The sequence below is a fragment of the Schistocerca nitens genome, unplaced genomic scaffold (genome assembly GCF_023898315.1).
Source record: "Schistocerca nitens isolate TAMUIC-IGC-003100 unplaced genomic scaffold, iqSchNite1.1 HiC_scaffold_377, whole genome shotgun sequence".
In the NCBI taxonomy this organism is placed as follows: Eukaryota; Metazoa; Arthropoda; class Insecta; order Orthoptera; family Acrididae; genus Schistocerca; species Schistocerca nitens.
This window is the reverse complement of record NW_026045911.1, coordinates 1,352,840-1,362,806: the sequence shown is the minus strand read 5'-3', so window position 1 is coordinate 1,362,806 and position 9,967 is coordinate 1,352,840. Positions and strand designations below refer to the sequence as shown.

Genomic DNA, 9,967 nt, shown 5'->3' with positions numbered 1-9,967 from the left:
AGACTGAGTCAACGATGAACTTGAACGGGCGTCATCGGACGTCCGCCCCCAACAAATGCAACGAACGAAATGAGAAGAAAAAAAAAGTGGTAGAATGCTCGCTTAGCACGCGGGCGGCCCGGGTTCGATTCCCGGCCGATGTATCGTTCTGCTGTTATCGCTATAATGCTGCCGCACCGATTCCTCGCTTGAGCTCCGTCAGCCTCAGGAATGTATAGCAGGATTCGCTGTGAGAAGAACCAAACACGCAGCACGCAAGAGACCGTACTTGGACGGTCGCGTGCTATTTCTGAGCTGTAACGTCGGCCTGGCCCAACAGGCCGCTGTGTTCAGGCGCCGCAAGGGCGATGGACTGTAACCTCAGGCAGTGCTGCGTTCCGTTGAAAAAGCTGCGGCAGCAGTTTAATCTAGCAAGTCGGGAAAGCACGTGTAGCAACACAACAGATTCTTCAGAGCGCGCAAACTCTCTATCTCTAATATGCGAGACTTACCAAGTTTCCTGGAACGTTGCTCGCAACGTGCCTCGGTAGCGCAGTAGGTAGCGCGTAAGTCTCATAATCTTAAGGTCGTGAGTTCGATCCTCACCCGGGGCATTTAATTTGCTGTACATCACGGCTGAATTAACGGTGTTGCTGTTGCTAGGGAACGAACTTAATTGTCATTCGTTATCCACAAGGAGTCTACGCTCAGCGTCAAAATGTTTATTTCCAATTATGACAACGTACAACTTTGATCTTTCTCTTAACCTGTTATGAGTAAAATAACGAATAGTCAATTTCGAGCTGTGCGCAAATATGCTGGCAAACAGAGAACAGCAGTGAGTCCAGGTTCAGCACGAAATACGAGAGGAAACGGAGTGAACCTCACGTCATAGCGCAAATCCGGTGTGGTCTAGTGGCGCCGGCACGGTAGCTCAGCGCGCTCGGTCAGAGGGTTAGCTGCCCTCTGTAATTAAAAAAAACTGAGTTAATGGATCAACAACGAACTGGAACGGGTGTCTTTCGACGTCCTCCCAGAGCAGATACAACGAACGAAAACGAACAAAATGAGATTTAAAAAAAAAAAAAAAAAAGTGGCTAGGATACCTGGCTTTCACCCAGGAGGCCCGGGTTCGATTCCCGGTACCGGAACGGAAGTTTTTACGCACCCAACGCTCCATGTTTTGGCCTTCCAACGTTCGTTTTTCGCCCTCCTTGCGGAGCTTCAACCGAATGTAATCGGGGAAAACAGGCACATGATGCAATTACTGTCAGCACCGGGGTAAAGGGAGAGGAGGCGCTGGTCAGCTGTTGGGCTGCTACCAGCGTCAGTGGGAAGTCGGTGAAGTCGCCAGTTGCGCCAGAAGCCAGATATTACCGTAGTACGCCTACACACGCGTTCCAGTTATTCACGTTGCTTGCAGCCGCTCCATCCGCAAGAAGCGTGAGCCCGGATAGCTCAGTCGGTAGAGCATTAGGCTTTTAACCTAAGGGTCCAGGGTTCGAGTCCCTGTCCGGGCGAAGATTTTTAACGTTTCCGTAATGGCTCGTCTCGTAGCGATGGTAGCCCTGCCGTAATCAGTGCACGGAGTTCGTTTCCTGTCAAAATTCTGCGCAGACGGGTTTGATTTTTCACGATTCGAGGGACTCTTCAGTTACGAGCAGTCGTGGCCGAGTGGTTAAGGCGTCTGACTAGAAATCAGATTCCCTCTGGGAGCGTAGGTTCGAGTCCTACCGACTGCGTCCGTTTTTTCTTTTTTTGTTTAAGAAGAAGGAGCAGAAAATTTCGCAGTTTGCCTGTCGTTTTGGTACCTCGCCTCTCACAGCCGTTTATAGTGCCTGTCCTTTTGATAAGGGCGAATTCCAAGCGTCAGCTTTCGCGTCAGCCGAGCAAAGTCGGGACAAGTCGGGACATACTACAGGATGGTCTGCGTGGAGTAACGACGACAAAAACGTTAATTTAACAGCACGCGGCTCACATACTATATACGAAAAAACTAGCGTTACTTGCGGTGGCCGGGAATCGAACCCGGATCAACTGCTTGGAAGGCAACTATGCTCACCATTACACCACCACCGCACAGCCGCTCCTCGCGACGCCGCGCTGTGTCGGCTTCCCGCCCGCCAGCAGCGGCCCACGGTGATAGTAGCTGTAGGCGCTTTACGAGCTAGGAGGGTGCATCCACACGCATTCGGGTAGCGCCTCCACGCACGCTGCGTCTTTGGGCGAGACTAGTCGCCGCAGCCGCAAGGTTACTCACACGATAGTGATGAGTGGTCGTTTTAAGGCAGTGTAGTGGAGGACTCCGCGTGTGTAGCACTTTTTTCGGTTTCATCCGACGTCGCTGGGTGGCAATCCCACTTTCCCTGCAGAAAACTGCTCGGGAAGCACGGGCAGCTTGTCGAGCATCGGTGGTTCAGTGGCATGTGCCTCAGTAGTGCAGTAAGCAGCGCGTAAGTCTCATAATCTTAAGGTTTGCCGGCACGATAACTCAGCGTGTTCGGTCTGACAGTTATCTGCCCTCTGTAATAAAAGACTGAGTCAACGATGAACTTGAACGGGCGTCATCGGACGTCCGCCCCCAACAAATGCAACGAACGAAATGAGAAGAAAAAAAAAGTGGTAGAATGCTCGCTTAGCACGCGGGCGGCCCGGGTTCGATTCCCGGCCGATGTATCGTTCTGCTGTTATCGCTATAATGCTGCCGCACCGATTCCTCGCTTGAGCTCCGTCAGCCTCAGGAATGTATAGCAGGATTCGCTGTGAGAAGAACCAAACACGCAGCACGCAAGAGACCGTACTTGGACGGTCGCGTGCTATTTCTGAGCTGTAACGTCGGCCTGGCCCAACAGGCCGCTGTGTTCAGGCGCCGCAAGGGCGATGGACTGTAACCTCAGGCAGTGCTGCGTTCCGTTGAAAAAGCTGCGGCAGCAGTTTAATCTAGCAAGTCGGGAAAGCACGTGTAGCAACACAACAGATTCTTCAGAGCGCGCAAACTCTCTATCTCTAATATGCGAGACTTACCAAGTTTCCTGGAACGTTGCTCGCAACGTGCCTCGGTAGCGCAGTAGGTAGCGCGTAAGTCTCATAATCTTAAGGTCGTGAGTTCGATCCTCACCCGGGGCATTTAATTTGCTGTACATCACGGCTGAATTAACGGTGTTGCTGTTGCTAGGGAACGAACTTAATTGTCATTCGTTATCCACAAGGAGTCTACGCTCAGCGTCAAAATGTTTATTTCCAATTATGACAACGTACAACTTTGATCTTTCTCTTAACCTGTTATGAGTAAAATAACGAATAGTCAATTTCGAGCTGTGCGCAAATATGCTGGCAAACAGAGAACAGCAGTGAGTCCAGGTTCAGCACGAAATACGAGAGGAAACGGAGTGAACCTCACGTCATAGCGCAAATCCGGTGTGGTCTAGTGGCGCCGGCACGGTAGCTCAGCGCGCTCGGTCAGAGGGTTAGCTGCCCTCTGTAATTAAAAAAAACTGAGTTAATGGATCAACAACGAACTGGAACGGGTGTCTTTCGACGTCCTCCCAGAGCAGATACAACGAACGAAAACGAACAAAATGAGATTTAAAAAAAAAAAAAAAAAAGTGGCTAGGATACCTGGCTTTCACCCAGGAGGCCCGGGTTCGATTCCCGGTACCGGAACGGAAGTTTTTACGCACCCAACGCTCCATGTTTTGGCCTTCCAACGTTCGTTTTTCGCCCTCCTTGCGGAGCTTCAACCGAATGTAATCGGGGAAAACAGGCACATGATGCAATTACTGTCAGCACCGGGGTAAAGGGAGAGGAGGCGCTGGTCAGCTGTTGGGCTGCTACCAGCGTCAGTGGGAAGTCGGTGAAGTCGCCAGTTGCGCCAGAAGCCAGATATTACCGTAGTACGCCTACACACGCGTTCCAGTTATTCACGTTGCTTGCAGCCGCTCCATCCGCAAGAAGCGTGAGCCCGGATAGCTCAGTCGGTAGAGCATTAGGCTTTTAACCTAAGGGTCCAGGGTTCGAGTCCCTGTCCGGGCGAAGATTTTTAACGTTTCCGTAATGGCTCGTCTCGTAGCGATGGTAGCCCTGCCCTAATCAGTGCACGGAGTTCGTTTCCTGTCAAAATTCTGCGCAGACGGGTTTGATTTTTCACGATTCGAGGGACTCTTCAGTTACGAGCAGTCGTGGCCGAGTGGTTAAGGCGTCTGACTAGGAATCAGATTCCCTCTGGGAGCGTAGGTTCGAGTCCTACCGACTGCGTCCGTTTTTTCTTTTTTTGTTTAAGAAGAAGGAGCAGAAAATTTCGCAGTTTGCCTGTCGTTTTGGTACCTCGCCTCTCACAGCCGTTTATAGTGCCTGTCCTTTTGATAAGGGCGAATTCCAAGCGTCAGCTTTCGCGTCAGCCGAGCAAAGTCGGGACAAGTCGGGACATACTACAGGATGGTCTGCGTGGAGTAACGACGACAAAAACGTTAATTTAACAGCACGCGGCTCACATACTATATACGAAAAAACTAGCGTTACTTGCGGTGGCCGGGAATCGAACCCGGATCAACTGCTTGGAAGGCAACTATGCTCACCATTACACCACCACCGCACAGCCGCTCCTCGCGACGCCGCGCTGTGTCGGCTTCCCGCCCGCCAGCAGCGGCCCACGGTGATAGTAGCTGTAGGCGCTTTACGAGCTAGGAGGGTGCATCCACACGCATTCGGGTAGCGCCTCCACGCACGCTGCGTCTTTGGGCGAGACTAGTCGCCGCAGCCGCAAGGTTACTCACACTATAGTGATGAGTGGTCGTCTTAAGGCAGTGTAGTGGAGGACTCCGCGTGTGTAGCACTTTTTTCGGTTTCATCCGACGTCGCTGGGTGGCAATCCCACTTTCCCTGCAGAAAACTGCTCGGGAAGCACGGGCAGCTTGTCGAGCATCGGTGGTTCAGTGGCATGTGCCTCAGTAGTGCAGTAAGCAGCGCGTAAGTCTCATAATCTTAAGGTTTGCCGGCACGATAACTCAGCGTGTTCGGTCTGACAGTTATCTGCCCTCTGTAATAAAAGACTGAGTCAACGATGAACTTGAACGGGCGTCATCGGACGTCCGCCCCCAACAAATGCAACGAACGAAATGAGAAGAAAAAAAAGTGGTAGAATGCTCGCTTAGCACGCGGGCGGCCCGGGTTCGATTCCCGGCCGATGTATCGTTCTGCTGTTATCGCTATAATGCTGCCGCACCGATTCCTCGCTTGAGCTCCGTCAGCCTCAGGAATGTATAGCAGGATTCGCTGTGAGAAGAACCAAACACGCAGCACGCAAGAGACCGTACTTGGACGGTCGCGTGCTATTTCTGAGCTGTAACGTCGGCCTGGCCCAACAGGCCGCTGTGTTCAGGCGCCGCAAGGGCGATGGACTGTAACCTCAGGCAGTGCTGCGTTCCGTTGAAAAAGCTGCGGCAGCAGTTTAATCTAGCAAGTCGGGAAAGCACGTGTAGCAACACAACAGATTCTTCAGAGCGCGCAAACTCTCTATCTCTAATATGCGAGACTTACCAAGTTTCCTGGAACGTTGCTCGCAACGTGCCTCGGTAGCGCAGTAGGTAGCGCGTAAGTCTCATAATCTTAAGGTCGTGAGTTCGATCCTCACCCGGGGCATTTAATTTGCTGTACATCACGGCTGAATTAACGGTGTTGCTGTTGCTAGGGAACGAACTTAATTGTCATTCGTTATCCACAAGGAGTCTACGCTCAGCGTCAAAATGTTTATTTCCAATTATGACAACGTACAACTTTGATCTTTCTCTTAACCTGTTATGAGTAAAATAACGAATAGTCAATTTCGAGCTGTGCGCAAATATGCTGGCAAACAGAGAACAGCAGTGAGTCCAGGTTCAGCACGAAATACGAGAGGAAACGGAGTGAACCTCACGTCATAGCGCAAATCCGGTGTGGTCTAGTGGCGCCGGCACGGTAGCTCAGCGCGCTCGGTCAGAGGGTTAGCTGCCCTCTGTAATTAAAAAAAACTGAGTTAATGGATCAACAACGAACTGGAACGGGTGTCTTTCGACGTCCTCCCAGAGCAGATACAACGAACGAAAACGAACAAAATGAGATTTAAAAAAAAAAAAAAAAAGTGGCTAGGATACCTGGCTTTCACCCAGGAGGCCCGGGTTCGATTCCCGGTACCGGAACGGAAGTTTTTACGCACCCAACGCTCCATGTTTTGGCCTTCCAACGTTCGTTTTTCGCCCTCCTTGCGGAGCTTCAACCGAATGTAATCGGGGAAAACAGGCACATGATGCAATTACTGTCAGCACCGGGGTAAAGGGAGAGGAGGCGCTGGTCAGCTGTTGGGCTGCTACCAGCGTCAGTGGGAAGTCGGTGAAGTCGCCAGTTGCGCCAGAAGCCAGATATTACCGTAGTACGCCTACACACGCGTTCCAGTTATTCACGTTGCTTGCAGCCGCTCCATCCGCAAGAAGCGTGAGCCCGGATAGCTCAGTCGGTAGAGCATTAGGCTTTTAACCTAAGGGTCCAGGGTTCGAGTCCCTGTCCGGGCGAAGATTTTTAACGTTTCCGTAATGGCTCGTCTCGTAGCGATGGTAGCCCTGCCCTAATCAGTGCACGGAGTTCGTTTCCTGTCAAAATTCTGCGCAGACGGGTTTGATTTTTCACGATTCGAGGGACTCTTCAGTTACGAGCAGTCGTGGCCGAGTGGTTAAGGCGTCTGACTAGGAATCAGATTCCCTCTGGGAGCGTAGGTTCGAGTCCTACCGACTGCGTCCGTTTTTTCTTTTTTTGTTTAAGAAGAAGGAGCAGAAAATTTCGCAGTTTGCCTGTCGTTTTGGTACCTCGCCTCTCACAGCCGTTTATAGTGCCTGTCCTTTTGATAAGGGCGAATTCCAAGCGTCAGCTTTCGCGTCAGCCGAGCAAAGTCGGGACAAGTCGGGACATACTACAGGATGGTCTGCGTGGAGTAACGACGACAAAAACGTTAATTTAACAGCACGCGGCTCACATACTATATACGAAAAAACTAGCGTTACTTGCGGTGGCCGGGAATCGAACCCGGATCAACTGCTTGGAAGGCAACTATGCTCACCATTACACCACCACCGCACAGCCGCTCCTCGCGACGCCGCGCTGTGTCGGCTTCCCGCCCGCCAGCAGCGGCCCACGGTGATAGTAGCTGTAGGCGCTTTACGAGCTAGGAGGGTGCATCCACACGCATTCGGGTAGCGCCTCCACGCACGCTGCGTCTTTGGGCGAGACTAGTCGCCGCAGCCGCAAGGTTACTCACACTATAGTGATGAGTGGTCGTCTTAAGGCAGTGTAGTGGAGGACTCCGCGTGTGTAGCACTTTTTTCGGTTTCATCCGACGTCGCTGGGTGGCAATCCCACTTTCCCTGCAGAAAACTGCTCGGGAAGCACGGGCAGCTTGTCGAGCATCGGTGGTTCAGTGGCATGTGCCTCAGTAGTGCAGTAAGCAGCGCGTAAGTCTCATAATCTTAAGGTTTGCCGGCACGATAACTCAGCGTGTTCGGTCTGACAGTTATCTGCCCTCTGTAATAAAAGACTGAGTCAACGATGAACTTGAACGGGCGTCATCGGACGTCCGCCCCCAACAAATGCAACGAACGAAATGAGAAGAAAAAAAAGTGGTAGAATGCTCGCTTAGCACGCGGGCGGCCCGGGTTCGATTCCCGGCCGATGTATCGTTCTGCTGTTATCGCTATAATGCTGCCGCACCGATTCCTCGCTTGAGCTCCGTCAGCCTCAGGAATGTATAGCAGGATTCGCTGTGAGAAGAACCAAACACGCAGCACGCAAGAGACCGTACTTGGACGGTCGCGTGCTATTTCTGAGCTGTAACGTCGGCCTGGCCCAACAGGCCGCTGTGTTCAGGCGCCGCAAGGGCGATGGACTGTAACCTCAGGCAGTGCTGCGTTCCGTTGAAAAAGCTGCGGCAGCAGTTTAATCTAGCAAGTCGGGAAAGCACGTGTAGCAACACAACAGATTCTTCAGAGCGCGCAAACTCTCTATCTCTAATATGCGAGACTTACCAAGTTTCCTGGAACGTTGCTCGCAACGTGCCTCGGTAGCGCAGTAGGTAGCGCGTAAGTCTCATAATCTTAAGGTCGTGAGTTCGATCCTCACCCGGGGCATTTAATTTGCTGTACATCACGGCTGAATTAACGGTGTTGCTGTTGCTAGGGAACGAACTTAATTGTCATTCGTTATCCACAAGGAGTCTACGCTCAGCGTCAAAATGTTTATTTCCAATTATGACAACGTACAACTTTGATCTTTCTCTTAACCTGTTATGAGTAAAATAACGAATAGTCAATTTCGAGCTGTGCGCAAATATGCTGGCAAACAGAGAACAGCAGTGAGTCCAGGTTCAGCACGAAATACGAGAGGAAACGGAGTGAACCTCACGTCATAGCGCAAATCCGGTGTGGTCTAGTGGCGCCGGCACGGTAGCTCAGCGCGCTCGGTCAGAGGGTTAGCTGCCCTCTGTAATTAAAAAAAACTGAGTTAATGGATCAACAACGAACTGGAACGGGTGTCTTTCGACGTCCTCCCAGAGCAGATACAACGAACGAAAACGAACAAAATGAGATTTAAAAAAAAAAAAAAAAAGTGGCTAGGATACCTGGCTTTCACCCAGGAGGCCCGGGTTCGATTCCCGGTACCGGAACGGAAGTTTTTACGCACCCAACGCTCCATGTTTTGGCCTTCCAACGTTCGTTTTTCGCCCTCCTTGCGGAGCTTCAACCGAATGTAATCGGGGAAAACAGGCACATGATGCAATTACTGTCAGCACCGGGGTAAAGGGAGAGGAGGCGCTGGTCAGCTGTTGGGCTGCTACCAGCGTCAGTGGGAAGTCGGTGAAGTCGCCAGTTGCGCCAGAAGCCAGATATTACCGTAGTACGCCTACACACGCGTTCCAGTTATTCACGTTGCTTGCAGCCGCTCCATCCGCAAGAAGCGTGAGCCCGGATAGCTCAGTCGGTAGAGCATTAGGCTTTTAACCTAAGGGTCCAGGGTTCGAGTCCCTGTCCGGGCGAAGATTTTTAACGTTTCCGTAATGGCTCGTCTCGTAGCGATGGTAGCCCTGCCGTAATCAGTGCACGGAGTTCGTTTCCTGTCAAAATTCTGCGCAGACGGGTTTGATTTTTCACGATTCGAGGGACTCTTCAGTTACGAGCAGTCGTGGCCGAGTGGTTAAGGCGTCTGACTAGGAATCAGATTCCCTCTGGGAGCGTAGGTTCGAGTCCTACCGACTGCGTCCGTTTTTTCTTTTTTTGTTTAAGAAGAAGGAGCAGAAAATTTCGCAGTTTGCCTGTCGTTTTGGTACCTCGCCTCTCACAGCCGTTTATAGTGCCTGTCCTTTTGATAAGGGCGAATTCCAAGCGTCAGCTTTCGCGTCAGCCGAGCAAAGTCGGGACAAGTCGGGACATACTACAGGATGGTCTGCGTGGAGTAACGACGACAAAAACGTTAATTTAACAGCACGCGGCTCACATACTATATACGAAAAAACTAGCGTTACTTGCGGTGGCCGGGAATCGAACCCGGATCAACTGCTTGGAAGGCAACTATGCTCACCATTACACCACCACCGCACAGCCGCTCCTCGCGACGCCGCGCTGTGTCGGCTTCCCGCCCGCCAGCAGCGGCCCACGGTGATAGTAGCTGTAGGCGCTTTACGAGCTAGGAGGGTGCATCCACACGCATTCGGGTAGCGCCTCCACGCACGCTGCGTCTTTGGGCGAGACTAGTCGCCGCAGCCGCAAGGTTACTCACACGATAGTGATGAGTGGTCGTCTTAAGGCAGTGTAGTGGAGGACTCCGCGTGTGTAGCACTTTTTTCGGTTTCATCCGACGTCGCTGGGTGGCAATCCCACTTTCCCTGCAGAAAACTGCTCGGGAAGCACGGGCAGCTTGTCGAGCATCGGTGGTTCAGTGGCATGTGCCTCAGTAGTGCAGTAAGCAGCGCGTA

The 9,967-nt window shown here is 51.9% G+C and overlaps 16 non-coding genes across 16 annotated transcripts; 12 read left to right on the top strand and 4 right to left on the bottom strand.

Moving 5' to 3' along the window:
- Window positions 1-520: 520 nt before the first annotated feature.
- Window positions 521-593, top strand: Trnam-cau (transfer RNA methionine (anticodon CAU)). The gene has a single exon. It is a non-coding gene; the product is annotated as a tRNA-Met (tRNA).
- Window positions 594-1,426: 833 nt separating this feature from the next.
- Trnak-uuu (transfer RNA lysine (anticodon UUU)) lies at window positions 1,427-1,499 on the top strand. The gene has a single exon. It is a non-coding gene; the product is annotated as a tRNA-Lys (tRNA).
- A 140-nt stretch (window positions 1,500-1,639) lies between these two features.
- Trnas-aga (transfer RNA serine (anticodon AGA)) lies at window positions 1,640-1,721 on the top strand. The gene has a single exon. It is a non-coding gene; the product is annotated as a tRNA-Ser (tRNA).
- Window positions 1,722-1,986: 265 nt separating this feature from the next.
- On the bottom strand, window positions 1,987-2,058 carry Trnag-ucc (transfer RNA glycine (anticodon UCC)). The gene has a single exon. It is a non-coding gene; the product is annotated as a tRNA-Gly (tRNA).
- A 974-nt stretch (window positions 2,059-3,032) lies between these two features.
- Trnam-cau (transfer RNA methionine (anticodon CAU)) lies at window positions 3,033-3,105 on the top strand. The gene has a single exon. It is a non-coding gene; the product is annotated as a tRNA-Met (tRNA).
- An 833-nt stretch (window positions 3,106-3,938) lies between these two features.
- Window positions 3,939-4,011, top strand: Trnak-uuu (transfer RNA lysine (anticodon UUU)). Its single transcript has one exon. It is a non-coding gene; the product is annotated as a tRNA-Lys (tRNA).
- A 140-nt stretch (window positions 4,012-4,151) lies between these two features.
- Trnap-agg (transfer RNA proline (anticodon AGG)) lies at window positions 4,152-4,233 on the top strand. Its single transcript has one exon. It is a non-coding gene; the product is annotated as a tRNA-Pro (tRNA).
- A 265-nt stretch (window positions 4,234-4,498) lies between these two features.
- Trnag-ucc (transfer RNA glycine (anticodon UCC)) lies at window positions 4,499-4,570 on the bottom strand. Its single transcript has one exon. It is a non-coding gene; the product is annotated as a tRNA-Gly (tRNA).
- A 973-nt stretch (window positions 4,571-5,543) lies between these two features.
- Window positions 5,544-5,616, top strand: Trnam-cau (transfer RNA methionine (anticodon CAU)). Its single transcript has one exon. It is a non-coding gene; the product is annotated as a tRNA-Met (tRNA).
- An 832-nt stretch (window positions 5,617-6,448) lies between these two features.
- Trnak-uuu (transfer RNA lysine (anticodon UUU)) lies at window positions 6,449-6,521 on the top strand. Its single transcript has one exon. It is a non-coding gene; the product is annotated as a tRNA-Lys (tRNA).
- A 140-nt stretch (window positions 6,522-6,661) lies between these two features.
- Trnap-agg (transfer RNA proline (anticodon AGG)) lies at window positions 6,662-6,743 on the top strand. The gene has a single exon. It is a non-coding gene; the product is annotated as a tRNA-Pro (tRNA).
- Window positions 6,744-7,008: 265 nt separating this feature from the next.
- On the bottom strand, window positions 7,009-7,080 carry Trnag-ucc (transfer RNA glycine (anticodon UCC)). The gene has a single exon. It is a non-coding gene; the product is annotated as a tRNA-Gly (tRNA).
- Window positions 7,081-8,053: 973 nt separating this feature from the next.
- On the top strand, window positions 8,054-8,126 carry Trnam-cau (transfer RNA methionine (anticodon CAU)). Its single transcript has one exon. It is a non-coding gene; the product is annotated as a tRNA-Met (tRNA).
- Window positions 8,127-8,958: 832 nt separating this feature from the next.
- Window positions 8,959-9,031, top strand: Trnak-uuu (transfer RNA lysine (anticodon UUU)). The gene has a single exon. It is a non-coding gene; the product is annotated as a tRNA-Lys (tRNA).
- A 140-nt stretch (window positions 9,032-9,171) lies between these two features.
- Window positions 9,172-9,253, top strand: Trnap-agg (transfer RNA proline (anticodon AGG)). Its single transcript has one exon. It is a non-coding gene; the product is annotated as a tRNA-Pro (tRNA).
- Window positions 9,254-9,518: 265 nt separating this feature from the next.
- On the bottom strand, window positions 9,519-9,590 carry Trnag-ucc (transfer RNA glycine (anticodon UCC)). The gene has a single exon. It is a non-coding gene; the product is annotated as a tRNA-Gly (tRNA).
- Between the last annotated feature and the right edge of the window lie 377 nt (window positions 9,591-9,967).